The 25,787-nt window shown below is 51.5% G+C and overlaps 1 long non-coding RNA gene across 1 annotated transcript in view; it reads left to right on the forward strand.

The window, feature by feature from the left end:
* LOC119092937 (uncharacterized) overlaps positions 1 to 23,066 on the forward strand; it is a 37,439-nt gene extending 14,373 nt beyond the window's left edge. The window contains exons 2-4 of the long non-coding RNA XR_005093575.1: positions 2,139 to 2,247; positions 17,224 to 17,284; positions 22,982 to 23,066. This is a non-coding gene — a long non-coding RNA (uncharacterized LOC119092937). The remainder of the gene's footprint in view (positions 1 to 2,138; positions 2,248 to 17,223; positions 17,285 to 22,981) is intronic.
* The last annotated feature ends 2,721 nt before the right edge of the window (positions 23,067 to 25,787 follow it).

Raw genomic sequence — 25,787 nt, forward strand, 5'->3', positions numbered from 1 at the left:
TAGAGTTCCAAATCCTTCTTAGGTATCTCACAGGAACGTATGCTAATTTATCAGATCGCTACATAGAGAAATGCAAATTAATGAGCAACACAACCATGATTAAGCGTCTTATGGACCATCTCGAAGGGATCGCCTTTCCTTCTTCAAATGCATAGCTCCAAATGCAATCATTGTGTCTGGGAGGCAGGTACGTCGTTTGGTGACACTCTTCTGCAGCGTGGGCCGAGTACCCTTTGGCTGGCCTCCGTCGTTCGACCCCGGCCCGGCAATCGGCGGCCGGTGGGAAATGACTGAGCGTCGCAGGAGATGAGCGGGGTCCTCATTATGAAGCCAGGGATCACTAATTCCGATCTCATCCTGTGGTTCACATAAATGGACGTGCTGCACGCCCATCAACAGCTAGAATATATTTAGAAACAGCTCATCGACCCATTATGCGCGTGGAAACCATCCATCTGAAAGGTGGAATCAACGTATGAGAGGGATGGTGGCCACACACGACTTTGCGATTTGCAAGAGTCAGTAGACATAAACTGAAAAGATGCTGATAATCTGAGACAGGAGGTAAAAGACAGTGAAAACGGGTCATTGCCTGTACCCAACGGTCCATACACGCGCATACCTGTTCTACTATGCTTAGCACGCTTTTATTTCGTAAGTTCGACGCTCACGTAATATAACAATGTAAAACTTGCTCCGGCACATCCCGACGGCGGAACACAGCGGGGCGTTGCGCGCATGGCACCGACGTTCGATTGGACGTCGGTGGACGTGTGGTTAACCATACGCCACAACCCTCCCCCATACACCAACATTCCTGAGCTTTGTCTCGCTCACTTCTAACTAAATATAGCTCTTCATGGATTTATTTTACAAACCGATCACAAGCGTGGTGTCCGATCAAATCTTTGTCTTTTAAATTCAATCCTCCCTTCATCGCACTGACCTCAAAGGTCACAAATCCAAACCAGGTACATCTATACTTCTCCCTCCCCTAAACTAAAACAAAAACGAAAAAGATGACTGAAGACTTTCCACAATACTCGAAGGAATGGGCTGCTTGTTACTGAAAAACGCGTGTAGCAGCGACCATTGGCTGCAAAGATACAGGCCCTCCAGGAGCACACGTGACGGCGGGGCCGGCTCGCTCAAGCTGAACAATTTTCTAGCAGTCCAAGCAAGACGTTTTTGGTCCCCCATCTCGCTCGCCATCACCCATCACCCACGTCAGCGGCGTGTGAAGCCATCACTACATGCGGTTGGCCTTTGGAGTACATGTATTTTGAGAACTCACTCATGTGTTTTGAGTACTCACCCATATGTCTGGAGTATCTTCTAATGTGTTTGGAGTACCCACTCTTATGTATGGATTCTCGATTAGTACTATTAGTACTCGATTAGTACTAGATTAGTACGCGTCGGCTAGTTAGGCCACACTCATGTGTTTGAATTACCGAATCCTTTGTTTGGAGTGTTCAGTGTTTAGTGTAGTGTGCACATGTGTTTAGAGTACCCACTCATATACTGTATCGAGGAGCAATGATCGCAGGCATACACACAGAATGAAAGGCAACAAATAACCCGTTGTGGTCCCCATGACTCGATCTGACACGGTATGGAATCTTAACGACATTATGCTAAGTCATGATTAATCATAGAAACGGCCCTGGCATACTACGTTTAGATGATGCTAAGAGGTGACAGTTTTCACGACTTTTCTGATTGGCGGAGAACTGCATGACATGCAATGGTGTAGTGCATCCTCCGTTGGTGGTCCTGTACTGCCTGCGGAACTACACAATTTCTGGGTGGATCGAGTGTCCAGTCGATCCATTAAGCAGAGTGAACCCTGCACCCGAACGCACCTAAACTGCTAGGCGAACTTTATTGACGCTTAACCAGATGCTCGCTCATGCCGCTGTATGAAACATACAAAGTTATCATGAACAGCCCATCTACCTAGCTCGGAATTTCATCTTTTTTGAGTTGCGGATGTAAGTTAACCACAAATCATGAAGTCGGACACCCTTCACTTGCATTCGCTACCAAACTGGGAGAAAACGCAAGCGAGGAAGGCGTTGAAAATACAAACCCTTTCACACATCGCACTAATCTTGTGTGTGTGTTCTGTGTTACAGGACTGCCCCCTGGCGTGGACCTGAGCCAACTGAGTGCGGAGGAGCGGGCCATCATTGAAGAGGTCATGCACAAGGCGCAGCAGTTCGACCAGGAGGGCGCCAAATCCGGGTACGTGTTGCTGTGCGTCATAGTTTTAATTTGTTCTACCTCAGATATAGGACACAGCCCCTCAGTGTGCATAAAATGCACCGAAAATAATCTGCCAACACGTGTCCGTTTTCGCCGCCGTGCTTTGCCTAGGGGCACACAGCTGGACAGGAAGATACAAATTATTTGCCACAAATGTGAATATCTTGTCAGCTGCAAGAGAACCAGGTCATGTAGCATGTTAAAAGGGATGAACGATCATACATAAAACCCTCTTCCTCTTGTAAAGTTGCATTCTTTGTAAAGGGCGAACACGGCTTGTAATGATATGGTACACCATGAGCTTTGGCACGCGTTCTTTTATGTCACGCCCCTGAAAGTTTTATCGCGCCAACAAATTCTGCTGTCTAAGCTGTTGACCACCCCCTTTTCTTTCCCTGGAAAAAACTATCAAATGATGGACCCGGAAACCGATGATGGTGTTAGATGGACCAGGAAACCGGTATGGCAATGCGCGCCCTGACATGGCAGGTGAAAAGGGGAATACTGAAGAGCAAGGATGAGGTGCTGGAACATCCACCTCACAGTCCGGCCGTCGTACCTTCTCATTTCCAGCGGTTTAGTGGGTCGAAAAGGTCATTGAAAGGAAGTCAGCTCAGCCGCCGCAGTGATTTATCACCAGCGGCGAACACCAGCATCGAATAAATATTCCATTTTTGCCTGAACAAGTGTATAAGCGATCTTGTTCGATGGGGAAAGACTGTTTCAAGTGTTGGATATCATTCGTGAAAATATTTCAGGCCGATATATGCATTTGTCCTATTTCCAGAGTGGTTTGTTCCTTCCTATATTTATTTCCTGACATTATTTGTCACTAGTGACTATGGATTATCCATAATGTTCGGTTCCACACCATTAGAAACTTATTTTAAAACGTGCTTATTCTAATAAAAAAAAATTGAAAACACACTTGCTCCAGCGACCGCTTAACAGCATTGCGGTTGCATTTAGCTGTCATCCGAAGTGGTCGCCGATAGCATAATTTCTGACAGATTTCATCGCGCATTGCCCATTCCAAGGCTTATTTGGTGTTTAAGTTAACCCAGTTTGCTTATTCAATCGCATATCATAAAAACGGTCTCAGGTCAGACACATACACCAAGGAAGTACATACGTGGCCCCGTGACGCTCGTATCTCTAGTAGTTCAATAGACGACTTCGGGCGTTCTGAAACAGGCTTTCGACGAATTGAGGTCACCCTCCGGCAGGTCGACGCCTGACAGCGGTCCGACCAATATACTTCAACGAGCCGCCGGGGGCTCCTCTCACACCGCATCGGTTACCTGTCAGACCCGCGCCGCTCTGAGACGCGTCGTTGGAGAGACGCACTGTCGTAGTCGGAGGCCTTTAGGCGCACCGTTTGACGTTTACGCGTCTGGTAAACCTGGCAGTGTTCGAGGGACTCGAAGAGGGGACTAAAGCGTCCGTTGGTACATACGATCAAGGGTCCGATTGAAGGACCGAAAGGCCCGAAGACTGACTGCAGGCCATATTAAAAATCTCCTTTTGTAGGGCCGGGATCTCATATGTCAGTCACAGTGCCTCTTGCATCAATTGGGAAACGCTGGGACAGTCGGGTCTCTATTGCTGCCAGTAACTACCAGCACCGAACAGTCGGCTCCGTGACATGATCTCCGACGGCTCATTTTCCAAGCAGGGACAAGGCCCCGCGATTTGCATTGATCGGGCCCCGAAAGAATGAGGCGCCCCTGTGTCGGCTAGCGGCCCAAGATGCTTGACAGGGGTCCTGTGTCCGTGACGTGACCCGAGACGGCCAGTGTGGTACGGTGGAAGGATCTCGTGTTAGTCAGGGCCCTAACTACCGAACGTTTGCCTGAGGTCGACCATCCTTTTGCATAATCAGCTAGTGCAACAAGCTACAACACCGGGCGTCGAAATTTTTGGGTTATGATACTTGCTAGCACGCCTGTTGAGAACCATGCTGCATAATTTCTCACTAAACCATTCCAAACGAAAGTTGCACATTCCCAACCAAACATGGACTGGTCTTGCTCACACCAGTCATTGACCTCACTTTGACCTACAATCTACGCTCACGGGGCGCTCCGTACAACCCAGCAAAATCTTACAGCACATCTGAGTGCTGTCGGCTTAGAAAGGGTCAACTAAACCATTGTAAAATTGGTAGCACCGGTGGTTTTCCATGCAGCCATTTAACGCCCGTTTCTTTCAGCTGATTGGTGAATGAATGGACACAGAATCGCATCTTCGACGGCTTCTGTTCAGTAAAAAAATGCAAAAATAAAAATCAATGAAAATCGCAGTGGGGGTGCGGAGGGGATATATATTTATGTATATATATATATATATATATATATATATATATATATATATATATATATATTTATGCACTCAATGTTTTTTGAGGGGATTGCTGCGGAGGGGACAACTATCAGTGTGCCCTTTGTTAACCCGCCCCCCCCCCCCCCCACCAAGACTTTGGCCGCTCCCTGAACACTACGTTGCCATACACTAAAAGCAACTAATGCTGTATGTGAATGTGTCAGTAACCCGCAGTCGACGCCCAGGTGGTTCATGCCTAGGATAAAAACTTTGTGCACTGCTATGGACACAATGAGCAAATTTCATTCAAAAATAGGATGCTAAAATAACTGATAAGGATACGCCACAACGCTCTTCGTACACACTATTATCCGGTAGACCCAAATGGTTTAAACAGCGAGCATTTCCCCACTGACTTTTCTCAATAAGTGGGCCTGATGCGTCAATGGGAGCGTCTCTGGCGCCACGCCAGCCTCGATCTTCGGCTGAAGGTCATGGCTTCTATGCCATGACTTCGGCTGAAGGTTACGGCTTCTATGCCATGACCTCGGCTGAAGGTCACGGCTTCTATGCCATGATTTCGGCTGAAGGTCATGGCATCTATGCCATGATTCGGCTGAAGGTTCATGGCTTCTATGCATGACTTTGGCTGAAGGTCATGGCTTCTATGCCATGACTTCGGCTGAGGGTTATGGCTTCTATGCCATGACTTCGGCTGAAGATCATGGCTTCTATGCCATGTTATGACAGTGGCAGTCACCGCTGACGGTCAGTTCGAGCGGTCTGCCGCGTCGTGCGTCGCTCGTTTCTTTTCTACAATAAGATTGCAATATAGTTTATCGCAGGATCTTTTAACAGTTCATGTTATAATTTACGTGGGAGCTCCATAAGCAATCATGTATAGATAACACCTGTCATGTGCACTGCATTACGATTGTGGGGTTTTGTGTCATCAGCTAGTTGCTGGTATACCCAAGCCAATGCATAGCAATGCAGCATAGCAGGCGTACAGTAAACACCTGTATATGGGAATAAATTTACTCCGCATTCTAAGCTAAAAGTATGTGCGAATGAATACACTCAGTACATAAGCAAGACCTTGCCGACCCAGTGCCTTTTAAATTGGGCGGAAAGCCAATTTTCGATCATGTCAGCCCCAGAGCTGAAGCACTCTGTCAGCCTCACGCCAGGAGCACATCATGGGTAGCAGCCTGCCCCGCGTGCGGCGCTTCGCTGTGGCCCATCGCCTTTCGCTCGTGTGGAAGACAGGGTAGCGCGCGTCCGCTGCTCGTTGCACTCGGTAGCCCATGTGCATTGGCCTATGCGGAACTCTGGTAAAGCGCAGAACTCTGCTGAAGTCCCGAACTCTGCTAAACTTTCCGTGGTGAGTACACCCAATAAACTGCCATGGCTATAGCCACCACTGGGGTCGGTGGGGCCCGCCTCTATATCCCAGTAACTGTTGGGCTGATGGCGATAATTTTGAGTTTTCCATTGTAAAGAAGCATCAAGGCAAATTGGACCAAAGTGAAGCTGGAGTCCGGATCTCAGTGACCTCATGGATGCATGATATAAGAAGGGAAGGTCTTTAGCTCCTGGTATCTCGGTATTTTGAGTCGAATGTTTTTCTGTTGGGTTAACAATCTTTAGTACGTCAATAAATGCTGGCTAAACGACTTGGCAATGGTAAATAACCATTGTACTGAAGTTACTCAACGTTTCGAGTTGCGCTCATCCTCAAAAGTGATGCCGAGGGGTCGTGCGTCTGGGTGACGTCCGGCAGGCCGCACTGCGGTCTGGTGCGGCACTTGACGTCCGGCTGGCCGTTCGGCGGTCTCGCACAGCAGCGGTCTGGTCCTCCAGCGGTCTGGCCCTCCGGCGGTCTGGCGCAGCAGCGGTCTGGCCATCCAGAGGTCTGGTGCAGTGGCGGCCTGCTCCTCCAGCGGTCTGGCACAGCAGCGGTCTGGTGCAGCAGCGGTCTGATCCTCCAGCGGTCTGGCACAGCAGCGGTCTGGCCGTCTAGCGGTTTGGCACAGCAGCAGTCCGGCCGTCCAGCGGTCTGGCGCAGCAGCGGTCTGGTCCTCCAGTGGTCCGGCGCAGCAGCGGTCTGGTCCTCCAGTGGTCTGGCGCAGCAACGGTGTGATCCTCTAGCGGTCTGGCGCAGCAGCAGTCTGGCGCAGCAGCAGTCTGGCGCAGCAGCGGTCTGGCACAGCAGCGGTCTGGCCCTCCAGCGGTCTGGCGCCCCATTTGTCGTCTGACACTCTGAGGATGAGCATAGTTCGAAATATCGTCAATATCGTCGAGATCGAGCACCGCCAATGTACCCGTGATTTACCATACAACGTCGCTTAACCAGTATCTCCTGGTGTATTGACGGCCGTTAACTCAGCATAAGAACTTTCAACTAACAAAACCAATGCGCACAGTCACGCTTCAGTAAAGCGGCGTCTTTTAGTATTCCTAGAATATTGCCATCATATGACCATAAAACGTTCAGGGGAATGTTCCACATCTGAAGAGACTGAAGCAAGCATCAGATATGATGAAGTGGCCCACTTAAAACTGTTGGTGTCCTTTTAAGTAGAAAAGCCTGCTCCAGGCAACGCGGTTCCTCTGTTAATTAACGTATTCCTCAATGTGTCATCGCTTGATTGACATCATCGCAGCTCACACAACATTGATTGAAAGCCATTTGACGGCCCTCATATCTGGAAATCGTGCTCACGAAAGCCAGATATGAACAACTCGACGATTGTATTTTTTTGTACTTGATCACCGTATGGCTTATGGAATGACATGATTTGAATGACGTTTTTATAACATCGTGGATGCCTGGATGCAATAGTCTCCCCGAAAAAGTCTGCACATCTTCACGGGCGTGTAGCCCAAAAACTAGAGGAATTTAGGTCTGAAAGAGAACAGGGCTATGAACTGCACCGAATGATCCTCAAGATAGCTATTTCAATTAAAAAGCCACACAGATGTGGAACACCTCCTTTAAGCCTTAAGCTCCTACCACTGCTCGGCTTGAGCCGTTTAGCGCCACCCGCCTGAGAGAGCCATCCACGAGGTCCCCTAGTGCGCCGCCGTCTGTTGCGCTGCTGGTAACGCCACGGCGCCGTCGGTCACATGCCGCCGAGTTCCGACAATTTAATTGTCGTCGACGTCGGCGCCTCCTGGCAGTCGCGTCTGGGCGTGGTCTGCCGGCCGTCCGGCGGACTGGCGCCGCTCCACTCTGCAGCTGTCTGCTGTCGGACCGCCGTGTCTGGCCCAGGCCGCGCTCATCGCAATGCCTCTTGGTTCGGCCGTTCCAAGAATCGATGCCGCTGCCATGCGGCCTTTGAGTTAACATGGGTGGTTTGCAGGGGTTTGATCAAATTGAGTTTCTGGACGTATGAATAATGGACCATGGACATATGAATAAAAGTAATCACAGGGTGCATTGGTGGCAATCAAAATTGGTTGTTATGTGTGAGTAAGCTAAATCAGTGCTTTTCAACTCAGTCATGCAATGAAGCCCTGAGGTGAACAGCTTAACGGTTAGGAAAGGAGACTACAGCGGAGAAGACAAGCCGGTTAGCTTTCCAGATTTAGCACATGATCGGGAGGATCCATCATTATAAGCCTCATTAAAATATCGCAATTCCATTGCAACGCTGACCATGAAAGATACTTTGATTTCTTCGTAACTACCTTCAGTTCTTTTTTGTTGTCGATCACAAATCGCACATCGATATGCCTAGAAACTTCCCAAATAGCTGACGAGAGAGACCAAAACAGCTGACGGCAGGAACCAACCATACATAAAGCAGCGGACATCTGGAGAGCATCTGTCCACCCGTCTGGCGGTCCGGCGCCACCCCGCCCTTCGGCTGTCTGCTGCCATCCAGCTGTGTCTGTCCTGTGCTTGTCTGGCCATTTGAGGATTCGGCGCCACCGCACTCGGCACTGTCTGCTGACGGCGTGCCCTGTCTTGGACCCGGCCTCAGAGCTGCAAAGAACTCGTCCCGCTCCACCGCCGCGAGGCCTCAGTCGCGTCCTCGGCGGCTCGGTCCCTTCATCAGACGAGATGGCCCATCGCCGCGGCCCCCCCGGCCCGAAACGGCCGCACCAAGCGCGGTCGCGGCGGGCGGGGCTGACTGAGCCCGGCCTGAGCGCTATCACCCGCAGCCAGACCAGTCGACCAGAGTCAGTGGCCGAAGCCGTCGTCATGAGCAGCATTTGTCACCGCCTGGCCCCGATTCGTCAGAGATTCCGGCGCCGGCTTGGACTCGGCTCGCTTATCTGAGCGATGAAGCCGTTGGTCGAGCGCACCGCCGCCCCCAGCTGCCAGCGGCGCCTCAAGCCCGCCGCCGCCGATCTGTTGCAGCCGGTTTACAGCCCAGGCGGACGGACTAGCGACTTCCGCCGTAGGTCACGGCGCGGCCGCGTACGGGCCCTAATTCCATTCAAGCCGACGTGAAGCGTCAGTAAAGCCGGCGCGCGCGGGGCGGGCTTCGCCCCCCGCCGGTGCGACCCGATTACTGCAGGCGAGTGCCCCGACCAATCGGCCACAGGCCGGGCGTCTAATGGCCGCCAGGGAGCTGGGCGGTCACGCGACCGCCGCCGCGCCCGGCACCCGAGGCGGTACGTCACCGGGTCGCCTGACGTCATTCTGCCCCCGGCGGTCACAGCTCTGGCTGCGCTGGGCGCACACTGCTGCTGACCGAGCGGCAGACGGAGTAGACCTCAACTGACTGACAAGCAAGGTGGTGGACGCGCAGAACTCAATAAGGTTTTCGGCTGGCTGGGTTTTGCTGTAAGTGAGGGTTAGAGCCAACTGGATTGTATTGTCGGCTGACATGTTTGAAGCGATTGCACGGCAAAACTAACTGGAGAGCCTGAAGTCTGAACCTCCTGGACAGCTAGGACTAAGCAAAATGCCATGACTGGCTGGGGCGTCTGAACTCGCCAGGACGTCAGGGACGAGTCGAAATGTCAGATTTGTTATGACATCAGAACCAGCCCAGCGGCCAGCTGAACGTCACGAATGGTCAGGTTGGAGCGTCAGGACCAGCTGGGCCGTGTGGGCTATCGGAAACGACGCGACCTAACAATCTTCAAGGGCGGACGGTGGCACAAGCGCCAACCTGCCATAAAAGAGAACTGTGGCAGGCTGGGCGCAAGTACCGACCTGCCGCAATAAGGAACTATGATGGGCTGGGCGCAAGTACCGACCTGCCGCAATAAGGAACTATGATGGGCTGGGCGCAAGTGCCGACCTGCCGCAATAAGGAACTATGATGGGCTGGGCGCAAGCACCGACCTGCCGCAATAAAAAACTGTAACAGGTTGAGCGCAATTGGCAGCCTGCCGCAAGAAGGAAGTATGGCAGGATGAGCGCAAGCCGCCGTGTAACGTTGCCATATCAGTGATAGAAAAGCGATCATAAGGGATCACTGAAAACCCACCGACACTTGCCCTTTTTGTATGCGTTAAGTAATGCCTATGAAACGTACTAAAATTCATCCCATTGAAAAAAATACGACGTTCGCTTTCACTAGCACTGCCTGGTGCTTCAGAACTGTTTCAATAAGTTATCAAAGATCCATTGTTCAAAGCCAATTTTGCTGAAGCAGTAAAGCATCTTGAGACGCATAACGAGTGAAACACATAGCATAATCCAAAAACAACAATGTCTTTGAAATAATCGCGCTAGAAAAAGATCCCTTTCAGGCAGCGCTTATGTACCTGACATCGGTGCCAAGACACCGTGCGTACTTAATCAATGCTACTTATGTAAATCGTGCAAATATAGGTTCCAATGGTGGCACTATTCCGTATCTTAAGTTATTTTGGTGCCCAGGAGCGGGATTTTTGTTTTGGGTACAGGAAGAAACACCATATACACTGTGCACGGTAGAGGCTTCATTATTTCTGCTCCTTTACGAGACGACCTTGACCCCTCGTTTGCTGTCGGGATTCCCGCCGTAGCACGTATGCATGCATTGGGCTTAGCCTAAGTTCTCGGGCCCGTTGGTTAGAGGACTGCCCCAATGACACAGAGGGAGGCCGTGTCCTCGGGGTGGGTCTCCTGCCTGGGGGGTCTGTTTTAAGGCAGACCATGGTCGCAAACCCGCCACCGCGGGCACTAGCCGGTACAGCGCTGCTGCTGCGGCAAGGTGATCACTCCCCAGTTGCTGCCATTTCCTGTGCGGGAGCCGGCCAACAAAAAATACACCGAAGCCAGGCTGGAACCCGAGACCCCATACGTATTGCGGCGGCCCCACTAACCGAACGCGCCACCGAAATGGGCTGGGGCACGCGTACTAAGTCTTGACTCAGCCAGTTACAGGCGGCTTGTTAGCAGTGAGAAATCGGAAAATCTTGAGTGAAATACCACGCTGTGGCGTGATGCTGCACTGATCCTTATCTATGAGGAGCTGTCATGCTCAGCTGTAAGAGCTGTTAAAAAGTCAGTCAGTGATGTGCGGCATGCCACGTGCACAGCAATGGTTCGGGTAGATTGGTAAATGTAGACTGAAGTAGATTATCAAATGTAGATTGCCAGTGTTATGCAGATTGTCAATGTCAAATGTAGATTGTCAAATATAGATTGCCAATGTTGAGGGAGACAACGTAACGACCGAGGCATGCATTCTGAGAGAAGGGGTTACAGCCAAGCAAAAACTTCATCCCTTTACGCCTAGGTCTATGTCTAGAACTTCTATGCTTTGAGTTGCAAAATTGTAAGCCTACCGAAAACCTTTGGTCTTTCGAGTCGGCTCTCTCATCCAAACACAAAGAAGCTTCGTAGGCCGTTTTGCGGCTTGCTCGCAACAGCGAGGTGCCCTTAACTTCCCCAGTGTACTTTTGCAATGTGCGTACATAGCAGTCCAAGGAGTATGCGAACTATGGTTGGATATGCCTCAAAACATGCTCCGTATACATGCAATCGTATACAGATGCCATATGCTGGCAGATTATGTAACGCTAGCACGTGTCTTATACTCCAACCAGTAAGACGTTTTGTGTAATGCGGGACAAATGAGAAGATAGCAGAAAATGGTGGTATCATAATGCAGACGATGCTAACAACCAAGAGAAAAGAGCCATACGACTTCGGGGACAAATCTTAGCTGTCAATACACTGCCATGTCCGTTTTTCATGATAATCTAGCAACTACAATCAATGGTTGGCTGGTGTAGCGATCCCGCCACTTTTCACAGCTCCCTTGGGTTGAAAATTGTCTGACTGTATGACCAGCACTGGCAATTTTTGGTCGATGAAATCGAGGTACTTGGAATGATATACGCTTCTGATGATTGTGAAAAGCACTGGGAGAGCGCAATTATATGAGTATAATTTTGATCGCAGTTAACTGGGCTTATATGGCTCTCATGGTCTTAGGTAGTGCCTAGGTCCGGACCACAGCAAATGCTAGTTGAGGCCGGATTGGAAGAGGCACCATATTGACCGCCACCCGGCTGGCCCCTGCCGCTACCGTGCGCCGGACAATGGTGGAGAGCGCTTAGTGATTCGTGGACGATACATTCAGCGTATTACGCATTTGAATTTGAGCCTGTATCTGCCCTGGCTGCCAGGATCTGACGTCAGTCCTCGGCAGACTTAAAGCGCGTGGATCCATAGTTTGCGCCCGCCCGCAGACGGTACGCGCACCGACTCTCACGTTTGCTGGTGCTATATCCGCTCCCATCTCCGTTAAACAGCGCTGGTCTCATGTCGCCGCTACGCCGGACTCCAAAGATCTGGAGGAGGACCCGCGCTGTACAACCGTGCACAGTAAGAAAGCTTGCTTTTATACTGGTCGAAGAGAGGCCTTACTTCATTCATGTTTAAATGTTGCGGAAATGAGATGTCCGATTAGACAGTTTGTGAGCAAATGCGGCACAGTTTTACAGCGCGGCCTTGGAATAATGACGCCCCCTTTTCGCTGCAGACGACACGAAGCTGCGGTCATTGGTTGCAAGGTTTAAGGATGCGTGATTGACCATGCCGGCTCAGTCTGGCCGGACCAGACAGCTAAAGCTGAAAGTTTTCTCATACTTCAAGTAAGAATCATTCGGTGTCCGGCCTCACTTCTAGAAACGGGACTATCGTATGCCAGTGCGCTAAAAGACTGGCTCAGTATGGATACAATTTCTTGATGTGATTTGATGTCACCCGCATACCTTACTTAATACTCATGTAAAGGCAAATGAGAGCAGTCTAACGTGGTAAATGCGGTCCATAATAATATGTGATGACTTGCAGGCCTTGTAGACTTCGAGGAGTCCAGCATATTTGGCAGTGCAAAGCACCATGATAACATCGGGAGGAACGAGGACGACGCTGAGGGCACGATTTTTGCTTCCTCGGTTCTCTCGAGAGCTTCATTGGCTTTTATCGCTCCAAGTCTATAGCTTGTTGGCAGCTGGGTATCGACATTCGTCACCTGACCAGAGGACCTCGGAGGTCCCTGGGTAGGCTTGAGGATGACCATGTGGCAACTGGAAGATCATTCCTAACGCTGATGGTGATGAGAATGTCAGACCTGAAGCTGATAGCTCACGAGTAATGATAATATGTGACGTCTTTTCCCGCGGTACGTCGGCCAGACCTCGCGTCCCGTCTCGGATCTGATGCCCTACTTTCTATTGGTTTGCTTAATATCTGCCCAGCGCTGCATGGGCATTTGGCTCTATTTGAAGTAAGTTGGAAGGCAGCATATCCAGCCTGCGTCAAATATGCCAAATCCAAGTCAAGAGATGTTGGGGAGTAACGTTTGACATTTCATGGCGGCTTTGACTTGTATCACAGATAATTTGCCTGTATTCCATGCCGTCTGACAAGTGCTATCGATTGCCACTTGATTCGGTATTGTGTCGTGCTCCATGCTTGAAATAACGGAGCAAGACCCTCTCACACAGAAGACTTTACCCGTGGGACTTCACGCCAAATGTCACAGGTCACACCATTATGGTATGATCCACGGCGCCAAGGCCCATTGCGAGCATAGACAGGATGAACTTGTTAAGTTTAAACACGATGACATGGCATCCCCACATCAACGACCTCTTGCAATGGTGTTCAATGACACTTGTCTAATGCAGTTTTACGAGATCTGTTGGTCACCGCTTCCTGATTGGTTCTAACGTTTTCGACCTTTAAGAAAGAACGGGCCCTGTATGGCCCGTAGTCGACTGCAGGTCAGACAGACCTTCCCAGCTGCAGGCAGGACCCGGCAGCTCCTGCTTGCATGCTCCTGAGTCAGCCGACGCACCCAAACACCCTGACGAATGGCTCAAACATGTCGCGAAGCGACCAGGCAAGTCAGTTTTAGTGGAATCAACTGCGCAAAAGGAGAATGCCAGCCTCCAGAGCGCTCCTATCATCGCATGAAGCACCAGCCCTGCGGCTTGAGTGAAGCCCGCGTACCATCCTAGGCTGCTGAACGCTGAAGCCAATAACCGACCATTGTTATGACATTTTTCTCCAGAAAATGTCCAACACATCGTAGATAAGGCGCTCATAAGTGTATCATCCGCGACAACACCGTACATCTTTTTGCCCCAATAAGTGCTTGAGTGACCAGGGCTCCAGGGCGGCGTGCTTTAAGCTGGACACATCTCACTGACGTCACTGTTTTCCGGTGTTTTAAGCTCTGGCATGTCACGCTCTGCACATAAGCGACTGCAAAGAGCCAACCGAGCTCACTGTTGCTCTAGAATCATTGGGTCATATGTATGGAGCGAGCACAGCGCAAGCATAAACCACGTGCACTTGCGCATCTGAGTCAAATATATTGCGCTTCTGCATCGTGAGTCGCACTTTTCATGCGTAGGTATTCATTTCGTTTAGGTTCTCAATCTCCGTTCAGTTGTGTGTTCTAAAAATTACAATGCCAGGTACGATGTCAAGAGCACCATCAACGTCATCGGGGGAGGGGGGGGGGGAGGGGGGAGGGGGCTGATGCTGACGCACCTGTGAAGCCGACCCAGTGACGGCACTGGAACAGTCCACCTTGGAAACACCGGAATTGATGATGTGTTCCTACTGTCGAAACCAAATTATTTGCGGTGTTTTATAAGCCAAACCAGTCCCTTCAAACAGAAGCGCACAGCTAAGATGATTCCTGTTAGGACTCATTGCCTACACAGGACTTCTAACAAGCAGGTGATTGAACGAGAACAAAATGCATTTGAAGCCACCGCTCGTTTCAAGGTGTCAGCAGTGACAACGTGCACAGGAAGGAGAGTTGCATGGTCATCCTCCATGGCACATCATCATCATCATCCTGCAGGGATAAGACGAGTATACCATCTGCTACCTGGTCGTTTCAGGGAGCAACGAACGCCGACTCGATTGCACTCTGCTATGAACTTTGCATAATCTGCACTGACTTGATGACTGAAGTTGTTCAGCCTACGTGAGCAGGGACATCATTACAGCCCATCAGTTGCCCCTTCCCGAAATTCTATACGATTGACGTCATCACTGTCCCTGATGGCTCCACTTTAGTCATCAGCGACCGCTTTATCATGCTCTCGGAAACAGATTGTCTGCGTTTTCCAGTCAAACAACTTGTACGACTTCTTTTAACGGTCCCATTGCGAAACATTGGGGCAAACGAAACACATTTTAGAGAACCTGAGAGTTGCAATAGGCATTGGGGTGTGGCAAATAATTATAATGATAACATATACAGATTATGTGGATATTTCATTCGTCAGTGCGGTGCAAATTCAAGCATAACCAGGCAGAATGCACATCTGTCCTTTACCTAGTAAGGGACTCGCTATGGACCGCACGCAAACGCTCTCGTAGGTGGTTAAATCAACGATAGGTGCTTGTGGCAGTACAACAGTGTATGCCTAGCTCACCAGTGCACCATGTTGGTGCGCCTTGGGACACTGCAGCTCTCCTGGCACCTGGCCTGTGATCATGAGATAGTTAGTGGCCGTATGTCACGTGACGGAACACACATGTCTAACGGAGGATCGCCAGGCCTCATGACCACATGTCGTATGACGGAAGATCGCCACATGTCGTCTGACGGAGGATCACCAAGTCGTATGACCGCATGTCGTCTGACGGACGATCGCCAGGTCTCATAACCACATATAGCCTGACGGAAGATCGCCTCATGTTGTCTGACGGAAGATCGCTACATGTCGTTTAACGGAGGATCGCCAGGTCTCATGACCACATGTCGTCTGACGGAAGATCGCTACATGTCTGACGAAGGATTGCCAGGTCTCATGAATACATGTCGCCTGACGAAAAATCGTCAGGTCGCATGACTACGTGTCGTCTAACGGAGGATCGCCAGGTCTCATGACCACATGTCGTCTGACGGAAGATAGCCAGGTCTCATGACTACGTGTCGTCTAACGGAGGATCACCAGCTTGTATGACCACATGTCGTCTGAGGAGTGATCGCCACATGTCATCTGACAGATGATTGTCGGGTCGTGTGACCACATGTCGTGTAACGGAAGATCGCCAGGTCTCATGACCACGTGTGAGGATCGTCGGGTCGTATGACCACGTGTCGTCTAACGGAGGATCTCCAGCTCGTATGACCACATATCGTCTGAGGAATGATCGCCACATGTCATCTGACGGATGATCGGCGGGTCGTATGACCACATATCGTCTGACGGAGGATCGCCAGGCCTCATGACCACGTGTCGTCTGACGGAGGATCACCAGCTCGTATGACCACGTGTCGTCTAACGGAAGATCGCCAGGTCTCATGGCCACATGTGAGGATCGTCGGGTCGTATGACCACGTGTCGTCTGAAAGAGGGTCGTCGGGTCGTATGACCACATTTCCTCTGACGGAGGATGACCACATGATCGGACGATCGAGGTCCCACGCCGGCTGCTGCCGTGCGGGCTGCTCCACAGAGCGAGCAATCTCCCTAATGGCAGTACTGGCTGCCACAGCGAGGCTAGCGAGCATAACCGGTAATACTGATGGTGCGTGACGGGGGAGCGGTGTGGTGCCACTGTTTCGGCGCGAGGTCGCGGAGCGCGACCTCCAGCCGAGCGGGCAATGTCATCGTGGTATGCCACAGGTGCCTGACCGCATGACTTCTATGATATACAACAAAAACCTTTTGAGTTACGCGACGTGAACAAGTTTTCCCGGAAGCTGTTTTCGACGCTGAGGTAATTGTTTCTGACCATTATCAGTCGCTTTTGCTTCTAACTTTAGGCCAAGGATCTTTGTGTGAAAGGTTTGAAAGTTGTAACTTGTGTGGTAATGTGCAAGGTTCTAGGCAGCTGGAGAAAGGGCTTTGTCGATCCCATTTACTTTCTAACTCCAGGAAGTTGTTGGAAAGTGTTTGCAAGACAGCAGTATTAGACTCATTCCTCGGAGAAAAATCAGGATAGTGGAAATACAGTTGGGTTAATATTTCGGCAACATGCCTTTATCAAAACAATAGCGGAAGGGCGTCTGTCTTTCTTCCTATCCTTGTCTTCTGCTATTGTTTCAATAGAGGCATGTTGCCGAAATATGTACCCAACCATACCTCCATTGTCCTGGTTTTTCGCGCTTAATTTTCACCCGTGCTCTTACACAACACGGACTTCTCATGTCCTACTCTAAACCCCTCTAACACTGCGTGTTGCTCGTGTTTCAGGGTCGGCGCCGATCCGGGGCACCGGCCGCCGGTCAAGTGCGCCCTCTGCCAGATCCGCGAGGTGAGGCCACCTGTCCCTGAGACCGTCCCTGGCTCACGGAACAAATGTGACCTGAACCAGCCAGCACCGGGAAACCAGCTTTGCTCCCGGAGTTCTCTCTGTCACTGACGCCACCACTGCCCCTACCCCGCGGCGGTGCACATGGAATTAGAAATACACTTGACCCTGCGGTGGTGCACCCGCCCTGGGAGCCACCTTTACCTGCGGAGAGGCCTCTGCGTCTGGAGCCGCCTGTGGCTTAGAATTATGCACTGGGCCCCAAAGCCCATTCTGCTCTTTCAGCCACCTCCGTCTTTGAAGCCGGCCCTACCTTTTGCGCCGCCTGTAGCAGCGCAGTCTCCTTCTGCCTCTGGGAGCGCTTTGGTTGACGCCCTTCCGCTGAAATTATTACGTCCCTTGCGCTGGCTCTATCTTGGTCGCCCCCGTCCCCGCTGCAGCCGTCTTTACCTCTGGAATAACTTTTGCCCTCCAAGACGGCTCTGTCTCTGGAGACACTTTTGCCGCGAGGTGGTGCTCATCCCTAGGGTCCTGGGGTCCTTCAATGCCTTCTACCCGTGGATCCACCGCTGCCCCGAAAAAGGATCTTTGTCCCCGAAGCGGCCCCCGGTCTTTGAACCGCATCGGTCCTTTCAGTCGCAGCTGCCCTTGGGGCCACCTTTGTCCATGAAGCCAGTTCTTTCCCTGACGCTTGGGGCCAACTTTGTCCATGAAGCCGGTCCTGTCCCTGACGCCGCCTGCGTGCCCAATGAGGTGAAACCTTCCCTGGTGTCTATCCTGTACCCGGAGCTGCCTCATTTCCTGGTCACACCTGGCGCCACCCCTGCTCTGTACCTATGTCTATAAACGACACTGACCTAGTGAGGGCGCCCTGATCCCATGCTCCGTCGCCGGCCGGCACTGACCTGGTAGGGGCGCCCTAATCCCGGACCCCATCGCCGGCCGGCACTGCCCTGGTGATGGCGCCCTAATCCCATGCTCCGTCGCCGGCCGGCACTGCCCTGGTGATGGCGCCCTAATCCCATGCTCCGTCGCCGGCCGGCACTGCCCTGGTGATGGCGCCCTAATCCCACTGCTCCGTCGCCGGCCGGCACTGACCTGGTGATGGCGCCCTAATCCCATGCTCCGTTCGCCGGCCGGCACGTACCTGGTGATGGCGACCCTAATCCCATGCTCCGTCGCCGGCCGGCACTGCCCTTCGGTGAGGCGCCCTAATCCCATGCTCCGTCGCCGGCCGGGCACTGCCCTCGGTGATGGCGCCCTAATCCCATGCTCCGTCGCCAGGCCGGCACTTTGACCTGGTGATGGCCGCCCTAATTCCCCATGCTCCGGTCGCCAGGCCGGCACTGCCCTGGTGATGGCGCCCTTAATTCCCCATGCTCCGTCGCCGGCCGGCACTGGCCCTGGTGATGGCGCCCTAATCCCATGCTCCGTCGCCGGCCGGCACTGACCTGGTGAGTGGCGCCCTAATTCCCATGCTCCGTCGCGGCCGGCACTTGACCTGGTGAGGGCGCCCTTAATCCCATGCTCCGTCGCCGGCCGGCAACTGAACCTGGTTGACGGGCGGCCCTTAATCCCATTGCCTCCCGTCGCCGGCCGGCACTGACCTGGTGAGGCGCTCTAATCCCATGCTTCCGTCGCCGGCCGGCACAATGACCTGGTGATGGCGCCCTAATCCCATGCTCCGTCGCCGGCCTGGCACTGACCTGGTGATGTGGCGCCCTAATCACCATGCTCCGTCGCCGGCCGACACGTGACCTGGTGACGGGCGCCCTAATCCCATGCTCCGTCGCCGGCCCTGGCACTGACCTGGTGATGGCGCCTAATCGGTCGGGCACCGTCTGCCGGTCGGCTACGGGACCTGTGATTGGCCGACCCTAATCCCATGCCTCCGTCGCCGGCCGACACTGACCTGGTGAGGGCGCCCTAATCTCGGGCACCGTCGCCGGGTCGTCAACGCCCTGGTGATGGCGCACCTAATCCCCATGCTCCATCGCCGGCCGGCACTGACCTGGTGAGGGCGCCCTAATCCCATGCTCCATCGCCGGCCGGCACTGACCTGGTGAGGGCGCCCTAATCCCGGACCCCATCGCCGGCCGGCACTGACCTGGTGATGGCGCCCTAATCCCATGCTCCATCGCCGGCCGGCACTGACCTGGTGAGGGCGCCCTAATCCCAGGCTCCGTCGCCGGCCGGCACTGACCTGGTGAGGGCGTCGTAATCCCGAGCTCCGTCGCTGGCACGCACTGACTGACAGGGACTGGGCTGATAATGACAGAACTTCGCCTTGAATGGCTTCAGTTATGGGCCGTCCCTCGCAAGCCACCCTCGTCTGGACTGCAAGCGAAAAGAATATCGTGTTTAAGTCAGGGTACCGCTCGGAAAATAATTCATGCCTGTAGCTCATAATTTGGCGTTACCACCTTGTTTGGTACGGGCTTTGATTGGTACGGGGTCTGATTGGTATGGGCTTTGGTTGGTATCGGCTTTGTTGTTATCGGTATTGGTATGTATATATATATATATATATATATATATATATATATATATATATATATATGCAATATACAAATACACAACATAAGGTGTATGTGTTATGTTATATTATATTTTATATGTATTGGTATCGGTACTGTCATCGGTATTGACTTTGATTTTTTGGTTTTGAATGGTATCGGTTATCTTGCGATTCATTTTTGGCGATTCAGTTTTGGTTCAGGTATGGCTTGGTGCGGATCGCATGGTTTGATTGCTTTCAGGACGCTATGCGGTGAGCAGACGCATCCACGGCGCATGCGATATGCGCTGTTGAGAGCGACATCGCTGCCAGTGTTAACTCCACCGAAAACATTGAAAAAATTGGAGCTAAGGCCTGACCCGTTGCGTCCCGACTGAATAACGTCAGTCCCGCTGAACCTAAACTACTTTTGGCAACAGGCTACCTTTGGATCTCATTATAGCTTCCAGCGGTAACTTGTAAATATTTCACGTCTTGTTCCATTTGTCTTCCCCTTCTCCTTGGTTACATGCTGATCATGTTGGGCGAGAACCCCTTCTCCGCTGGATACGCATTTAATACAGTTCTTAAATATTTCAGCATGACTCACAGCCACACGTGAAGGAAACGCTGCAATGTTCAAGACCCCTTCCCTGGCACACTTCCAGTACTCTCCGTCAAAAGCCTTCTTCCGCCCTCCATGCGAATCGGTTGAATGCCCTAATTTAACAAAATATTATTGAGCCAAGTATGTACATCAGGAGAACAGCAATACAGAAATACCGATGAAGAAGCGCCACTTCAAAAGGCCAGTGCTTTGAAGTAACGTTTCGAAGCACTTGCGTTTTGAAGTAAGAGCTTTGAATCTCCTCACATATGACGTCATAGTGGTGGCCGGAGGCCTGCGGTTTCGGCCTGTCGTGGCACAGTACGGAAGTGTCCACTTGGTGGCCTCCAGTGTGTACCTGGGCAGGTCGCGCAGCGTTGACGTAGAGGAACGTGTCTTACCAAGTGACACAGACGAACGTGGCGAGAAAATGGGCAGGACAGCAGAAAGTTAGGAGCAGGGGGCCTCGTATCTCAGCCCTGAAAAAGTATTTCTTTACGTTTATCCCATTCACTTAGTCGCCAGTACGGCTGTCAATTCGGGGCTTAAAAACAAGGTGTGACATGTTAGCTGCATTTCATGCCAGAAGCAATCCTGACCACTTTTTGGATTGTCTGCAATTGCCACTTGGTCATGCAGTCGGCTGGCGGATGCTCAGTCAGTATGAGATATGTTGGAAGACGTGGGATTGAATAATCATTTTGAACGCACCAAATGACAAATGAAAAACAGTGCATGAGGTCGTGCAGCAATATCGGAGTCCTGTTGCATTTTCCATGATTCTGGTGGCATGCTTCTCGCACGAAAGCGTTGAGTCTGCGATCGCACCGAGCAATGCGATTAGCCATGGAGATGCGACAGTCTCTCCACATGTGTCTGCTTTGAGATAAAAGCCCTCTTCCGCATCATGCAGACCAGATCCTAGAGAATCAAAATGCTCGGATTATCAAAAAAAGAGCTACTTTCCAGTGAACCAGCAACTTGTTTCTATGTACCGAGGAGCTGTTGCTATCAACAGTCATATCTTGAAAATTTTGAGCTTCCGCCAATCGAGCGAATATCGGCATAAGGTTCCTACCCCTGATTTGAAGGAGCCACCTTCCATCTCTGCTCTCCCAGTTGTTTTTCTGCTTTCGAATGCTGGTGGGAGTGGCCGTGTCCAATCCAGGTGCTCACACGGTTCGTCTGTCACTCGCACGATGCAGTCAAAACAACGAAACACTCTTCTCCCATGCTTGTAGTTTAAGCAAGCTGTGAAACATGGTAAAGTAAGTACAATGCAAATAAAATTCAACATTTTTTGAGATATAGAATCGGGCTAGACAGCTAGGCTGACTGCGATCCATTTAAACTCATGCTTAAAAGCGATTTCTCGGGCTGGTGAGCTAAGGGACTATTTTTGGGGTCAGCCAACTTTTGCGGAATGGAATCAATCCCATTCACAGTTCTGACATGCAGTAGGCATCCAGACTCTATCCAAAGCATACGACGTGCACTCAGATTTAACATGTAGCACACTAGGCTCAATCCTTCGTTTCCTGTTTGAAAATAGCTCCATACCAAACTGACGAAAAGTCTCATCTACTTCGTTATCAAAGCATAGGAATCAAACCTTTTTCTTCCATATAGCTCACATACGGTTTTCCCCCAAGCTCCAATTTATTTCCAATCATTTTGGTTGCCACGTCCAACTTGGACGGCCTGGAGTCGTCATTGTGTTACTGGCCTCCAAGGCAGCTAAATGGTAAATATCACGGCAGGATAGGTATGAGATGAACCATTGGCAAGCGCAGACGGAGCTCGTGCTGGCTGCTGGCTCGAGTGCCAATGCTCGGATGGGCTATGGCTGGGGAGGCCGCTTGGCCATGACATTGCGCGCTGCCAGTATCATTAGCCGTCCCTCAATATTGGCACGCGGATGAGGCGGCCATCTTTGTTGTGTTTCCGGGGGTGTGACGCTGTCCGCGCGCCTTTTTTCGGCACCGAGTGGCCCATTCTCATCCTAGATCAATACCTTAAGCCGTGACAAATATGTGCCGAGGTGTTGGGTTTGCGGGCGTCGGCGCCGCGCCGCGTCCGCCGCCTGTTTGCAGTGCTAACAGGGCGATCGATGGGCGCGGCTTGTCGGACGTCGCTCGACCACAGCTGGGCCGGACAGCCGCCGGTCAGGGGGCGCGCGCCAGCCGCCGCCCCCTATAACCCAGCTTCCGGGCGGGACGTGGAGGCGCGGGCCGCGGCGGAGGCGAGGGCGGACGGCTGGCGACGAAGTTTTGAGGCGGTTTTTCGTCTGCAGTCATTGTTGTACTCATTTGGTTTGCTTGTGTGTCATTGTTACTTGGACTGGAAGTGGTGTTGTTTGGAATGTTTTGACATGTCATTGTCGTCTGGAGATGCATGAAAAAAGATAATGGAGCTCCGGAGACGGTCATTTCTCCCGCGTATGATTAACCAAAATCGGTGGGCGGTGAGGAGAATTTCATGCCACTTCATTGACGCAGAGTCTTGGAGTTCCAGTGAATGGTGGCGCCAGCTCTCCCCTCCCTCAGCAAACAGCCGACAAACTCCACTTGCTTATACACGTGCGAATGCTTTCCAGGTGCCTCCGAAATCGAAGACCGAGTGCGTGAGCTGCCGGCAGGTGGTCTGCCAAAGTTGTGGGCAGCACACGGCCGCCGGCCCGTACCAGGTCAGTGGGTGTACAGAGGGGATGCCCTGGGTCGGTGCCAGGTCAGTGGGTGTACAGAGTGGATGCCCTGCGTCGGTACCAGGTCAGCGGGTGTACAGAGGGGATGCCCTGGGTCGGTGCCAGGTCAGTGGGTGTACAGAGGGGATGCCCTGGGTCGGTACCGGGTCAGTGGGTGTACAGAGTGGATGCCCTGGGTCGGTACCGGGTCAGTGGGCGTGTGGGCGGGTGAATTTACTATGCCTTATGTGCACTTGGTCGTTGGGTCTGGGCACTAGGTCAGTCGGAGGGCTAGGTCAGTGAACAAATAGGTCAGTGAGTACACTGGGTCAACAAGCATGCCAATCAGTTAGTGTATTGGGTCTCCTGGTGTGCTGGATCAGTTAGTGCACCTGGACAATGAGCAAGGGTCGTTAGGTGCTCTTCATCAGTGGATGGACCGCGTGAGTGGGTGCTGGGTGAGCTGGAGTACTGTATCAGTATGTATCAGCCAGGTTAATAAATACGCAGTGTGGTAGGAGCAGTTTTGGGTCGGTAGTGTTCCGTGTCGGTCGGTAGGTACTAGGCGAGTAGATGCAAGTCAACTGGTAACTGGAATGCACGAGAAAGGTTTAATGCACGCAAAAACAGCACATATTGCAGAAACACCCAGGATCTATTTGAAACAGTTACATGGGTGTGAAACAATGAAGACTGTAAGGTTGCCCACAAAATTCACCAGATCCAACAAAATTCACCAGCTCCAACAAACTCACCAGATCATTACCAAAGCTGTCATGAAACAGCCAATCAGCGCCGAGAACGTTGGTATATTCTAGGGTACGCATATTTTTTCCGACCTGCCAGCTCGCAGACTGCCTTGCTCCAGCCGGCAAGCCCACAAGGGGCCAATGCGCTGCCACGCTGACCTGGCATTAGTACACGGCCCGGTGGCCCGGTGGATACTACGCGCTCGGATAAGAGCTGGGGTTGGGGCTTGAGGGGTGATATGCCCCCCGAGATCTACACGGGTGCCCTTCACTCTTAATACTAGCTGAGTACTGTAAACATTTGTCATTTTATAAGCTTCGTGCTACATTTGACACCACCAATGACATCGTGCTAGGTTTCAATGATTCAGGTAGTTATTTTTCACTTTTTTCGGTGACATGTAGTCATCAAATTGTTAATTTTGCGGAATATGGTTTACTGATGCGTCATGTCTGCCATGCTTCCTCTTGTTTTGCAGGCCTTCGCTACAAAACAACATCCCGATTTTATTTTGTATGGCAATGCATCTTGTTTTTTGAAAGCCTTTGCAGGTTCTTAGGCTTAGCACTACTAAACGAGTGCATCATGTTGCAATCCTGCAGTCCTCCTCCCTCCTGGCACGGGAAGCGGCCCTGCCGCATGCGGGACCCGTCTGCCTGCCCCCCCCCCCCCCCCTCCCCTGGCGCGGGGGAGGTCGGTGTTAGCTGGCCGTCATCGGCCGTCGGTGGTGATGCTGCCATCGGCTCGCGGCCAGGTGCTGCCATCGGTTCGCGGCCAGGTGCTGCCATCGGCTCGCGGCCAGGTGCTGCCATCGGCTCGCGGCCAGGTGCTGCCATCGGCTCGCCCCGCGCCGCTCCTGTCAGATGTGACGTTCCCAGCGAATGGCTGTCGGATGCTGCACGGCTTCTTTTCGCGATATTTGGACACGGCGACGTCTGCCTATTTAACAGCACAGCAGTTTGAGTAGCTTTTTGCATCGATGACATTGTGATTGTAAGGTTATGCTCAGCAAAATTTGACAGCTGAGGCCCTCGTTTATCTGCAGTAAAATTCGTCGCATCATATTTACATTTTGATTATTTTGGTTTAGATATGTGCCGTTAAATTTAATGCAATGTCAGTACCATTGGGAATGTTTCGCTGGTGAAAATAAGGCATGATGCTGATAAACCAATGAATTCTCTTGCATTAATTTGGTCGAAATGCGTTTTTTCTTCCGAGGTTCAGCTTCAGTAATCCAAAAAGATCAACAAAAATTTGTTTGCGTTCAACGGAGAGATTTTCATTACCTCTCTAGAAGTTAACAGATGTAAAGAATCTTGTTTTCATCGACATGAAGCATGCAACATGTTATATGCTACCGCATCCGTGCGACTCATGCAACATGTTTAATGCGACGAGGTGAGATAATGCATCCGGCTAACATGAACTTGAAAATCTCCACAAAAACATTATTCGCGGAGGCGGTTTAGTCTTATGTTGGTTTGGGGGACACATTTAATTTTCCGTGCCTAAACATGACATTATGAGGTCCTCAGTCGCGTTATTCGGCATCCCGAGGTTCTCCGCTATGACATCCGGTGTTTCGTCCCTGTATTCCTTAGTGCGCCTTCAAAAAAGTATTTTCTAAAAGTTTTTTTTTCGAATGAAACTACTACACATAGGTTATGCAAAACAACAAGAAAGCGGAGGCAATAAAACAGAAGCAAAAGTATTTCTACTAAAAAAGAAGTCGTTCTTTTCCTTTCTGTAGTCTCTTTCTGCTTCTACTGTCTCATCGAAATTGCTGCACGCTTACAGCAGCTATCAGTAGTGAAGTGGACAAAGTACTAGTGCTACTCCCAGCCTTTACCTTATTTCCAATGGTGCCACTTTCTATTATCGACTGGGGCTGAGCCGATAAGTTTGACCTGATGCAGCTCCAAAACCTGCTTTCTCTTCCGGTTTTGGCTACTTGGGTGTGCATCCT

Source organism: Pollicipes pollicipes, unplaced genomic scaffold (assembly GCF_011947565.3).
Source record: "Pollicipes pollicipes isolate AB1234 unplaced genomic scaffold, Ppol_2.1 Scaffold_3718;HRSCAF=4362_pilon_pilon_pilon, whole genome shotgun sequence".
In the NCBI taxonomy this organism is placed as follows: domain Eukaryota; kingdom Metazoa; phylum Arthropoda; class Thecostraca; order Pollicipedomorpha; family Pollicipedidae; genus Pollicipes; species Pollicipes pollicipes.